The sequence below is a fragment of the Falco biarmicus genome, chromosome 13, assembly GCF_023638135.1.
Source record: "Falco biarmicus isolate bFalBia1 chromosome 13, bFalBia1.pri, whole genome shotgun sequence".
Lineage (NCBI taxonomy): Eukaryota > Metazoa > Chordata > Aves > Falconiformes > Falconidae > Falco > Falco biarmicus.
The window spans coordinates 23,368,466-23,380,567 of NC_079300.1; the positions used below are offsets into that span (position 1 = coordinate 23,368,466).

Here is a 12,102-nt window from a genome sequence, read left to right on the forward strand (position 1 = left end):
TGTATTTGGCTGTGGGTAGCTGGTTTCTGCTGATGAAAGACATGCAGCAGTACTGGGCTGCCTCGGGCAAGCTGGAGCGTCCCCTGGTCTTGCAGGAGTGTCCTTGCAGGATGGCGTGTGTCAGTCTGAGGGGCTGACAAGGGGCTTCTGCATGAGTTTCTCTGGTAGGCAGAGGCCTGTGGCACGTGTGACATTTGCGAGGAAGGCGGGTACCGTGGGTGGCTGGCTGGATGCACCACCCTGAGACACGGCTGGGAGGAGGAGGAGGAGGAGTGAGATGGCAGGGATGCAGTGCCCTGGGCTGGCCATGGCAGAGCTGGGGCCTGTGTCCCCCATCGGTGTCACCTATTACCTGGTCCTTTCCAGGCCGTTCCTCCGGAGGAATTGCAGACTGGGGTGCGACCAACCGGCAGTTTTTATAGCAATAATCACCTTTCCTGCGGGAAGGAGATAAAGGGGGAGAGAGAGCAAGGAATAGCTGGGCAGCATTTGCATGACTCCGTATTTCACTACCAAGTGTAAAGTCATGGCTGAATAAAACCGTGCTTGAAAACCTTGAGGGCTGGCCCGTTGTCCTGCCCGGGGGAAGGCCAGCCACTGTCCCGGGCGGTCGCCCGGTGGCCGCCTGAGCGGGGCTCCCTTCGGCGGTGCTGACCCGGGCGGGGAGCCAAGCCGGACCGTGCCGAAGCCCCGGGGGGAGCAGGGTGCCGGGAGCCCAGCCCGGTGCACCCGGGTGCGATAACCCCGCGGTCCGGCTGTGCCTGGCTGCGGGGCCGGGCCGAGCAGCAGGAGGAGGAGGAAGAGGCGGCGGCCGGCCCCGGGGTGGGGCGGGCGGCCGGTGCCGGTGCCGCCGTGTGGGTGCGAGCCTGCGGCAGACGGGTCCCCGCCAGCACAGCCGGGTAGGGCCGCGGCGCTTGTTCCTCCTTTCCTTCGTGTCCTGCCTCCCCCCGACCCCTTCCCAGGACCGGGAGCCCCGGGGCGGGCTGCGGGTGCCGGGGGCTGGCAGGGCGGGACACGGGCTCGGCTTCCCTCGGAGCGCGGCTCCGCTCCGGGTGGCTGGCATGGCACGGCACGGCTCCGGGTGGCTGGCACGGCTCGGCTCTGCTCCGGGTGGGTGGCTGGCACGGCACGGCACGGCTCCGGGTGGGTGGCTGGCACGGCTCGGCTTAGCTCTGGGTGGGTGGCTGGCACGGCTCGGCTCGGCTGGGGGTGGCTGGCACGGCGCGGCTCGGCCTCGGGTGGCTGGCACGGCTCAGCCCTGGGTGGCTGGCACGGCTCGGCTCCGCTCCGGGTGGTTGGCACGGCTCGGCTCGGCTCCGGGCGGCTGGCACGTCTCAGCCCCGGGTGGCTGGCACGGCCACGGCACAGCTCCGGGTGGCTGGCATGGCACGGCACGGCTCGGCCTCGGGTGGCTGGCACGGCTCTGCTCGGCCCCGGGTGGCTGGCACGGCACGGCTCGGCTCCGGGAGGCCGAGGGGGAGCACATCCCGCCCCGCTGCCGCGCCAGCCCGGCCGCTGCGGTGGGGGAGCGGAGCTGGCGCTGCCCCACCGCGGGTGCCCCCCGCCCCGGAGGTGCTGCTGGCGGCCCAGCCCGGGCTCGGGGGTGCGATGGGGGGCTGAGACTGGAACAGACGGGGGGATGCTGATGCTGCTCAGAAAGAAACCGGGGGTGGGGTGGGGTGTGGAATTAAAACCGCCGCGGAGAGGTGGCTGCAGAGGCGAGCTCGGCAGCGAGCAGCGGGAGCAGGGCCTCCAGCAGGGGAACCTGGCAGCTGCCGGAGCGGGACGTGTGGCTGGCAGCGTGGCTGAGGCTCACACCTCCTGCCTGCCAGCGTGTGTCAGGCTGCTAGGGTGTTAATGGGAAGAATTCACCGATTGAACATTTCATCTTTTTTCCCTTAAATGTTTTCCATGTGTGCTGTCTTGAAGAGTAACCTCAATTTTTTGTAACGATGTAAAGCATTAGTGTCACCTGTCTTCTGCAGCAAGGTGTTTTCCTTAGCGGTGATTAATCACCCTGTTTTGCTGTTCTAATTAAGCTGCTCACTTGGAGCACCGAGACCATCACTGTCTCATCGGCTAAGCTGGTCTCAGAACCACCAGCAGGTTTGTGCCTCAGATTGAACTCTTGGTAGGCCGGAGGTATTTTCAGTTTCAGGTTGTTGTATTTTACTGGCAATTGTAACGTGCGGGAGGTTGCTGGTGTCGGTGACCTGTTCCAGCATGAGCAGGCTGGGAGGGGTGTGATAAGAGCAGCGCTTGATTGCACACCCATGGGTGCGCTGGGGCTGGCTGACACCCTGCGAGGGCGCAGGCAGCTGCTGCGGCGCCATGGGCCACTCATTGCCCTCAGATCAGAACCTGTGTGAACCGATTGAACGTGATGTTCCAGGAGTAGCTTTTGTGCATTAAACACAGAGCCCAGCCAGTTAATCTTTGACATCGTCAGGGTGATGGGCAAGCTTTCCTGGTGAGCTTAGTCCCCTTTGGCAGTACGAGTGGACCGGTGCTGGAACCCAGTTGCTTGCAGAGGGGACGAAGTGGAGGAGGAGGAGGAGGTAACTCCTTGCAATTCCCAAGCATGGGAAGAGTCTGGCAGTGGCTCCCATTGATGGGGCCTCCTCCATCCTGGTGTAATTGGCTCCATCTTTAGCAGTGGCAGCTTCAAGGGTCCCCAGAAACGGTGAGGAGCACACCTGATCACCAAATATATTATTTTGCATAAAATTTTGAAGTGAGACAAATTACTTTTACTGACACTAGTGGTATATATATATATTTTTTTATTTTTTTTTTAAGTTTTGAATATTTTTGATTGGCAGGTTTGACTCAGCTGCAGACCGACTTCCCTGGCTGGGCTGTATCTCCCTGGTGGTGTCACCACCCCCCTTTGGGTGCTGTCATGCTGCCCGGTGGGAGGTGTGCTCTGGTGGGTGCTGAGCCGCAGCCCCTGTGAGGCACCACTTCAAACCCTAGTTTTTGTTGGAAAACAAAAGGTAGCAGGTCTTGTGGGTTTAGAAATGAGATACTAGCCAGAGTGAATGCTTTTAGTGGAAAGTTTTGGGTTTGGTTTTCATTTGTTTTGGGTTTTTTTGTTTTTTTTTTTTCCCCTGAAGAAAGCCACAATTTCCAGTAGAAAAACATAGTGAAGGGAGTTTTTGGAGCAGCTTCGGGCAGCGGTTATTCAGATCCAATATTAATGGAGGGATGGGAAATGAATGCAGTTGATCTTGTCCGTTTCTTGCCTTGACAGCAACTATGAGTGAAACGCTGACTGCCACGTCATCCCAGTGTGGCACTTTCTTCCCGAAGAGTAGGTGGCCTGTGTAAATCTTTACACTTCGGTCCCAAAGCCTGTGTGGAGTGTGTGGCAATACTAGTCCCTTTCATGCCTTGCTGAATTTTGTACTGTTTGTGCACCAGTTGCCTCCTTCCTAGGCTAACAGAGCAGTGAGTAGCCAGGTTTATTTTCCATGCTTTTAAGGCATAGATGAAAGTTTTTAGGACCTGAGAGTTCTGCTGGGATGCTGTGTGCTGTACCAAGTGTTGTTTTCAGGGAAAAAAGTTCTAAACTTTATGACCATGCATGTCACGTTCCAAGCAGTGGATCTTGTTTTCTACCTTGCATAATATTTCTCTAACTTGGTAGTGAATTTTAGCAGAACTTCTTTGGCCTGTCCTGCAGGAATCACATTTAAGTCTGTCAAACACTGTGGCTGGGAACTTTCCTCTGCAACATCTGGATATGAGCAGTGCTGGAAACAGGATCCTTGGCAAAAGCGAACCTTGCCTCTGAGCCATTGTGGTTTTTTTAATGAGATCAGTTTGCCACCTGCATCTCACTGGGTTGTGACTTAATTTTAGAGATACTGTAAATGTATAAACAACCTTCTGACCTTCCTCACTTCCATCTTTTGCTTTATTCTCCATTTCCTTCTCTTCCTCTTCATCCTCTCTCACAGCCCTGTGTCCTGGCAGGCGTTCCTTATTGCTGGCTTGAGACACGTTGCCAATTGACCATTGTTTCACAGCTACTTCAAACAAGAGGAGGAAGGAGCTTGTGCTGTGGAACAGATTGCCTTCAGCATTTAATGAGCACCCCCTGAGTAGCACAATCAGCTAAGCTCTGGTGTTTTTGGTTTTTTCGAAGGCATCACAGTACCCTGGTCCTCGCCCTCTGACTCCTGACCATTTGCAGTGGCTCGGCAGAGCTCAGTGGTGGAACCCCTGCGTGTATACATCAAATTAGCTTCTTCATTTCTGGATAGAACGGACTTTAAAAAAAGTTGTGAACAGTGTGACCAGAATTCCCCAGTGGCACTGTGATCCAGGAACTCAATTACCCTGTGAGAGGTAGGTTTATTATTATTTTTAATGGAAGTTTTTCAGATATAAGGAATTTATGTGCAAGGCCTAAATATTTGGGATTATATTTTTTTATTAATTGTCATCAGTCAAAACAACATTGGCACTGAAGCTTCTGTGGGAAGGTTTTTTGTGAACTATTAATTCTTTTCAGTCTACCTGGCATAATGTGAAGGGTTATTAACATAACCAGTCTTGCAGGTGATGAGAAATTCAACAAGCATTACTTCTACTTTTTAAAGAGCTTGGGTTTCATTATTATGAATCTTTCACATAGATGCCCTCTTCCAGCTGACACAAAATCCTTTCAGAGCTGACCTAAACCTTGTAATTTGCCAGGAATATGAGATAACTTTTTATTTAAAAGACAATTTCCTCCCTTAACGTAGCGACCAAACCCAGGGCTTTCATTTCATCTTGTTGAAAGCAAAACACCATGACATTATCTCAACATTGCGAAGTTACCTTACCTTCAACTCTGTGTCTTACCAATTAATCTTAAAAGGAATAAATGTCTGTTAAACCACAGGGTAATTTTTGTCATTTTTGTCAATTAAATACCTTCCCTCACCAATATGGTCAGGAGGAAAGTTGTTTTCGGTTGTTCCTGTATATTTACTTTCAATACCGAGTGTATCAGCTTGAATGGCAGAGGTCAGGCTGAGAACGGCCGTGATGCTGGTGAGGAGGATCTGTGCATTTTGGACCAGCTTGTACTTCTGATCTACCTACAGCCTCCTTTGTGGGGTTACTCACAGCTCTGCCTGCCATAGTACTGTCAGCACATGCGTAAGCATTAAATTGCTTTTGTGGCTTTGATGGACATTTGTTTGGGTGAATATATATTAGTTTCTTGCTGCAACTAGTATCCAGGTTGAAATGAAAGACCAGTGATGTAATCTTACTCCTTTTACTGCATGTGTTCAGGTCATTTCTAAGCATGCGTTTGCTGTGCGGTACCATAGTATATTGAACCCATGGGACACCTTAGTAGTCAACGACTTTTGAAAATGCAGCAATAAAACATAAATTCATAAGAAAGTAACAGATAGGCATTCACATTATATATTGACTGAAATGTATGTGTGAGAAAAGTTAGCCTTCTGATAGCCTAAATACAGAGCTACTCGTGTGCATCTGTAGGAAAGAAAAAAAGTTGTTTCCCCCCGCAGTCTTATTTTTATTAATAGTAAATACTTTTACCTTTTCCCTTATTGAGCAGGTGTAGTAATGCTATATCTGTAGTTAAAGGAAATTAATCTGTTCTTGGTTTAGTCGCTTGCTTGTTTTGGGGCATCAGATGAGTGAAGGTCACTTCCCATGGTTAGAAGTACTCTGGTTCTGATGTGACGACAGCATGACTCTTCTGATGAAAACATACCTTTTGGTATCCCACCCTTACAGCTCTTTTATCAGTGACTTACTGAACTGTCCCTAGCCTAAAAAAAGCTTTGGTGCTGCTGTTTGCGTTAGTCATTTCATTGTAGACACAAGTACTTTTTTTTTTTTTTGATTTTTTCAGTTCCACTGAAATCTGCCCTGTGTTGTTCTTTTGATACAGATGGCTTTGTGGAACTTGAATTAAGCTGTCATGAGAAATATTGGTTTTAAACAGAGCCTTAGTGCTTAGAGCGGAGAGTGCAGGCATACCCTACAAGCAGTGATGACATGTGTCATCTCCATATGTCCTTAAGTCTTTTTGCTTCCAGTTAGAGACAGAAATGTGTAGCAATGTACATAATTGCTTATATCCCTCTTTTCTATGTGCCTCCACAATTAAAATGCTGTAGACAAGTAAATATTAAAAAAGAATCTCTATTTCTTGTCTTACTTTTAACTCAAGTAACATTTCAATGGCAAATTTCTATCCTGCCGTTCTCCTTTTGTGACATGGTCCAGCAAGTAAGTGTAAACTGTATTTAAAAATACCAATTCTAAAGAACAAAGAGACGGCTGGGAGAAGCTGGTATTGCCAGTACACATTTCAGGGCTCCTTCAGGAGTACAGGTGACACCAGAAGTCAGCAAAGTGTCCTCTCAACTTTGTTTCCTCAAATACAGATTCAGCTGAATTTCCTTTGCCCGATAACTGAGCTCTCAAGGCGATGGCCGCTTCCTCAGAAGGGCTCCAACCTGAGTTAATACTGTGGGGAACTTTCTTATGAATGACCTAAGTGACTTTTATAGTCCTCCTTTCAATTTTTTTACTTGCTTTTCCCAGCTTTTTCAGCTGCGTGTTTTACACTATTTGCACTCTGGTTTTGGTGAGCAAGGTGGGAACACGGAAACGCCATTTTTCATGTTCCCCAGCTGCACAGCCGGTGTATTACAGTTCCACCTGTGTTGGCAGGAATTTCCTGTTTTAGAAGCTTAATTAGAGTTGAGTAACTCTGAGTTCCTCTGAAAGAAATGGTTTTCCTTGCCTATATGGCAAGGGAGATCACAATCTTCTGAGGCTGTAAACTTGTTCATACCTACCAATGACGCAGCTGTACTGTTTGGAGATGCCTGCCTGCCTGGCTTCAGTTCTGTTCTGGTACATGGATGTAAATCTGAGTAGCTGCTGGGGCTTCTTTTACCTCTTTTAGAGGTTGTTGTCCTCGTAGCCAGATTTTTTTCATCCAGCTAGAAGTTTTCCTCTCACTCTCTCTTTTTTCCAAGGCAAAGGCTGCTCTATCTGTATTTTTCTACATCTTAGAAAACTACTGTCCTGGTTGGCTTCATAACTTTAATTCAGCAAGCGGCACAAAAATGGTTTCTAACATAGCTTCCCAATTTGGATGTCCCGCTGGAGGTACTCATGGGAAACAGTTTCACTTGTGTTTTGGGTTGGGGTTTTTTTGTTTGATTTGTTTTGTTTCTGTTTTTTTCCTTTTCCACTCCCCGCCCCCACTGGTTGAATGGCTAGTGCTTCTGCCTCACCCAGCAGCTTGTCCTGGTCTAGTTCCAAAAGTCAGAGGGTGAGGAAATGGCCTTTTTCCTGGTGAATTTGGCCTGTGACAATTTTTCTCATTCATGTCTACCGCATTAAATTGGCATATTTCTTACCTTGTTATGAAATATACTTGAACATAGCTTGCTTAAGAGAGCTAGATTCTGGCTTTGTACCCATTTTGTTGGGCTGTCGTTGGGTGTGTGGTACCATTTGGTTTGAATATCGACATTTGGGTGCACATCCTCATCCCCTAGAGATGTGCTGCCAGAACCACAGTACAATTAGCCTTGATGTACTGATGTCTGAGGAAGCTGAAGGAGCTGGTAGTGGCTGTGCTCCTGCAAGGCTGCCTGCCTTTCACAGTGGGGTGAGGGCAGAATGTATAAAGAAGGCAGCGCCGAAGCCTTCTGATCCAAGCCTGGACCCAGCAGACAGATGAGACGCATGCAAAGTGAAGCAGCAGGGATGTATGCTGGGCTTGTTTTCTGAAACATGTTGTGGTGATAAGTGAACCAGAAAGAAGGCTCTTTCCACATGGTTCTCCCCAAAGCCCAGCTGTCTACCTTTGCTAGCCTGAGCTGCAACAGAGGTGCTCGGCTTCTCGGGCAGCGGCCGGTGGCAGAGGTGCTGCAGGCAGCCGGCGCTTGGGCTGCCGACCAAAAGTTCCTTCTCTGATGCTCTACAGATCTGTGAAACCACACTGCAGCAACAGAAGCACATGGCATGCATGGCGTGGTCTTATTTTCTTCACCTCTATAATACAAGCAAGTAGGAGTCCTATTGTTGAATATTCCATTACTACAGTTACTATAAGGCTGTTACGGGGAAACATAGGCAGCTTGGTTAAGGTAAAACAACTGTGCCAGAACCTGCAGCCAGGCTGCTGAGTTCAGATGTGCCCTGAGAAGGCGGCCCTGCCCCTCAGGATTTCTGGCATAGTTGTGTAATTATGGTTTCTGCATACTTCCTGGAATAAAAATATTAAAAATAATCTTAGACAGTTTAAGCTGCATCTGCTGCTGGCCTCTGCCAGTGTAACTTCATCATTTTGATCGAAACTGGGAACACTCGGGAAAGATAACACCATAATTTTAAGGAGTTTTAGATTTTACTGTTTGTTTTTGGCTGGTTTTTTTCCCTTCTGTGCTTTTTATTAATGGCTTATTTGGGGGAGGCAAGATGAGAAGGTCTCTTCATAGCTGGAAATTGCCAGATTTCCAAAATGCCAGAACTTGGTGCATCACATCTCTGAATCCAGTATGTGGTTACAAGTGAACATGAAGTCAAGATGCAGTAGGATGGGAAGTGTGGAGAGACAAGGGACAAGAAAGGATGAGAGGAAGAAAAAAAATAATAAAGGGCACAGTGTGTCATCCAAAATGAATAGGAGAATGTGGAGAGAAGGGAAGGAGTTCATGAGGGACGTTGAGATTTTAAATCTTGTTTCTAATTTAGGCACTAGATATAAAAATATATGTATTCATATCTCTCTCATGTGACTTGCTTTGAAGGCTAGTAACATTTTCCATGAATAAAACTCTTTGTTCCTCTCTCTGACCTGCCATGCTTAATCTGTTAAAATAGTTGGGATTTAAAGAAGATATTTGAACTAGTCTCCTGATTCCACCCGAGCATCCAGAACCAACACACCAACCAGTGACTTAGCTGTAAGAAACAAGCAACTTGGTCTGCATGTGCTGTGGGCACACAACTTACTGGAGATGGCAGGGCAGCAGGATGGGATGTTGTCCTGTACTATTTTCAACAGATCTCATCGAGCCCAGATCTAGCACTGTTGATTTGAGACTACTGTTGATGTGAGATTAAGAAAGAAAATGATTCTTAACAAACACTTGGGAAATACTGTTCAAGAGATGTAGTTTTTCTCCCACTCCTGCTCTGTGTCTAGGTGGAATTTTGGCCACAAACCAGGCTTTTGTGTGTTTTTTTCCACCATGCACTTCATTTGTCTCATGCAGTTTGAAGGAGTTAGATTAAAAGATGTTAGCTGGGCTAGAGAGCATTTTTTTGATCTGATGTAACAAAAATAATTTGATACTGATTTTAAAACTCACACTGACAAAAACTGGAAAAATAACTTGACAAATGACAGGCCTGTGCCAAATCCTTTTGAAAAGGTCACACTCAGCCAGCCGGTTTGGAGAAACACTATGGAAAGAAATTGAGTCAAGCTAGTTCTTGAATAAATTTCCCCTTAATTTCATTACAATGTACATCAGATAGGAAAAACTGAAAGGAAAAAGGTGAATCTGAAACCTTGGAAAATCATAGTCAAATGGATGGAAAGGCTATAAACAGATGGGATGAACTGGAAAAGGGCAAAATGTACAGAACCAGACATGCACTGAGCGCAGGCTGGTTTGGAAAGGTGGTTGAACTCGGCAGGATTGCTCGTGTGTGTAAGGTTACGTGTGCGGGTATGTGGAATCGATCACTACAGACCCAGAGTGCAAAACAAATTATGATTTTCTGTCCATTAAGAAGGCAGATTGCTAATTAAGATACTCAGTATCTGTCAAGGAACTCGAATGAAGCAACGCAGTAATGCAGATCTGGCAATAAACTTGCTATACAGAAGTTTGTTGGTCATCTTCTGGCTTTAGTAACCTTAAATCTAATCCTAATGTGTTTGTGTGCTATCAATTGCAAAGTACTCGGCTAATCTGCAGGTTAGTTACTTGCTACTGAGTGAATTGGTCATGTGTATCAGCTGCAAGTGCATATTCCCATCAGTGTGAGCTGCAGGTGGGAGCGAGAGCTGATTTTTAGCGTAAGGACTGGGAGGAGCTGCTGTCAGGATCGCTGAGGTTGGTGACAGTCTGCAGGCAATGCCACGGGTGCCCCCACTGCGCCGTACACTTTGCACGTGCTCTCTGCGCCGGCGTGCTTGAACGTGGTGTTCAGGGCTACCTTACTGGGCAGGTGATTTATTCAGACTTTGCCCAGCAGGATTTATTTCAAAATTCTTAGTTTCAGGCAAGATGTGTAGCACGGGACACCAGCTTGTCCTTTTCAAATACACTACAAAAGCGCCTTTCAGGTATATCTTAGCAGGGCGTGGAAAAAATCAGATGATGGCATTCAGCCTGCTTGCAGTGCTGGAAGGGGCGGGCGTGCGGAGGAGCCCGTACCAGCTCCGGTGGGAAACACAAAGCATCTTTTGTTGAGTCTCCCTATATTATTAGTCTAATTCAGGGTTTACACAGTGCAACAGCCCCACTTCTTTATCAGATACTAATTAAGATCTGTTCATATTTTTTTATCTTTTGAAGGAGGTTATCACCTGATCTTTTAACAACTTGAAATAATCAGTTTTTTAATAGAGTTCAGGTGGCCAAGCCGCTGTAGAACTGCATGTCTGTTCCCTCAGCTGTTGTCATGCGGAAGGAGAGAAAACAACAAAAGAAAATCATGCTGTTTTTCAAGGTATGTTTATGGTAAACAACAATTTAGCTGAGCATCATTAACTCCTAAGTTTGCATAAAATGATTAAGCCACAAAGTGTAACAGCATGTTCTTTGATAGGAAACTTGATATCCTGTTTTTCCATATCTATGTGTATTTCCATACCTATTTTCCATATCTATGTGTATGTCTCTTTAACATATATCTGTGAAAAATGGTAATTTGAGATGTGACTAAGATTAGAAGAGGTGAGGTACATTATTCTCTCTAGTTCTTTACTCAAGACTTTTTCTCAGAAGACTGTTCAGCATTGGAGTCAAGATTTGAAGGTTGACTATAAATTTTTAAGTTAAATTTTTAAAGGAGAGCACTGATGTTAAATTGTAGTGGTTTAAGAGGTTATTTTGGATATGTTATATGAAGAAAATGGCATAGGATGGGTTTTAAGTTTACAGGCCGTATTTCACAGAGACTTTTTTTGCTGCAGTGTGGAGATTTTTTTCTGTGTTGTGGCTGTTCTAGGTATTGGATCCATTTGTTGTTAGTGGTGCTTGAGAGCAAAGATGGCATTTTTGAGGCGCATGAGATCTGATACTTGATACCTTTTGCTGTTGTGAAACACCTCTCTAGTCCACACTATAATTGATTGCCCCTAACTGGAGTTGTACTTGGCAGAAGAAATTTTAAAAATGGTTTAATGACAAGGTAAGGATATGTTTAGAATTTCAGTTTAGACGATTCTGTGTTTGTACCAGTTGTATGGTGACGTTAGAAATGCTGTTGGATTTGCGTGGGAAAATTGAAGGCAGTGTGCTCTCATTTAACGTCATGGCATCACTGCTCTGCTCTAGCAGCTCGCTGCAGTGTCAGGTATGGATCACTGCAGCTGCAACAGGCTTGCCAAAGTCCTCGGCTCGAGGCTCTGTGACTCCGCGTACAGCAGTAAGGATACAGATCTATGGGTAGACAGGGTAAACATCTCAACAGGCCAAATGTGTACGGACTCTTGTTACCGTCCAGTCTTGGCCTTCCGTAGTCATCGTTATCTCCCTGGCGGGCTGCGGTTACGGGACTCATGCGGAGAGGGCACGGAGGCTGCGCAGGGGCTCTGCAGTCTTGCCAGGCACTGCTTTAGAACAAGAAAATGATGGTGGACGTCAGGCTGAGGTCTGTCATTTCTTGCATGTACTGAAAGACAGAAGGCCAAGTTGCGGTGAAGTCGCTGGGAGGTGTGTGTTATCGGGTGGGTGATGTACATCTATGCGTGTGTGCAATGTGCACACCAATAATACCCCTCAGGAAAACCCCTCTCCCCTGTCGGCAGTGCTGCTCCTGCTTTATCCCAGATGCTGCTGGTGCGGAGGCTCCGGCAGAACC

General features: G+C 47.2%; 1 protein-coding gene across 7 annotated transcripts in view; it reads left to right on the plus strand.

The window, feature by feature from the left end:
- Positions 1 to 811: 811 nt before the first annotated feature.
- PIK3CB (phosphatidylinositol-4,5-bisphosphate 3-kinase catalytic subunit beta) overlaps positions 812 to 12,102 on the plus strand; it is a 101,058-nt gene continuing 89,767 nt past the window's right edge. For 6 of the 7 annotated variants that reach the window (XM_056358201.1, XM_056358195.1, XM_056358202.1 and 3 more), the window contains exon 1: positions 4,151 to 4,353. The gene's annotated coding sequence lies outside the window, so the exon portion shown is untranslated. Of the gene's footprint in view, positions 900 to 4,150; positions 4,354 to 12,102 lie in introns of those variants that run through there. The other variant, XM_056358191.1, reaches the window with a different exon arrangement.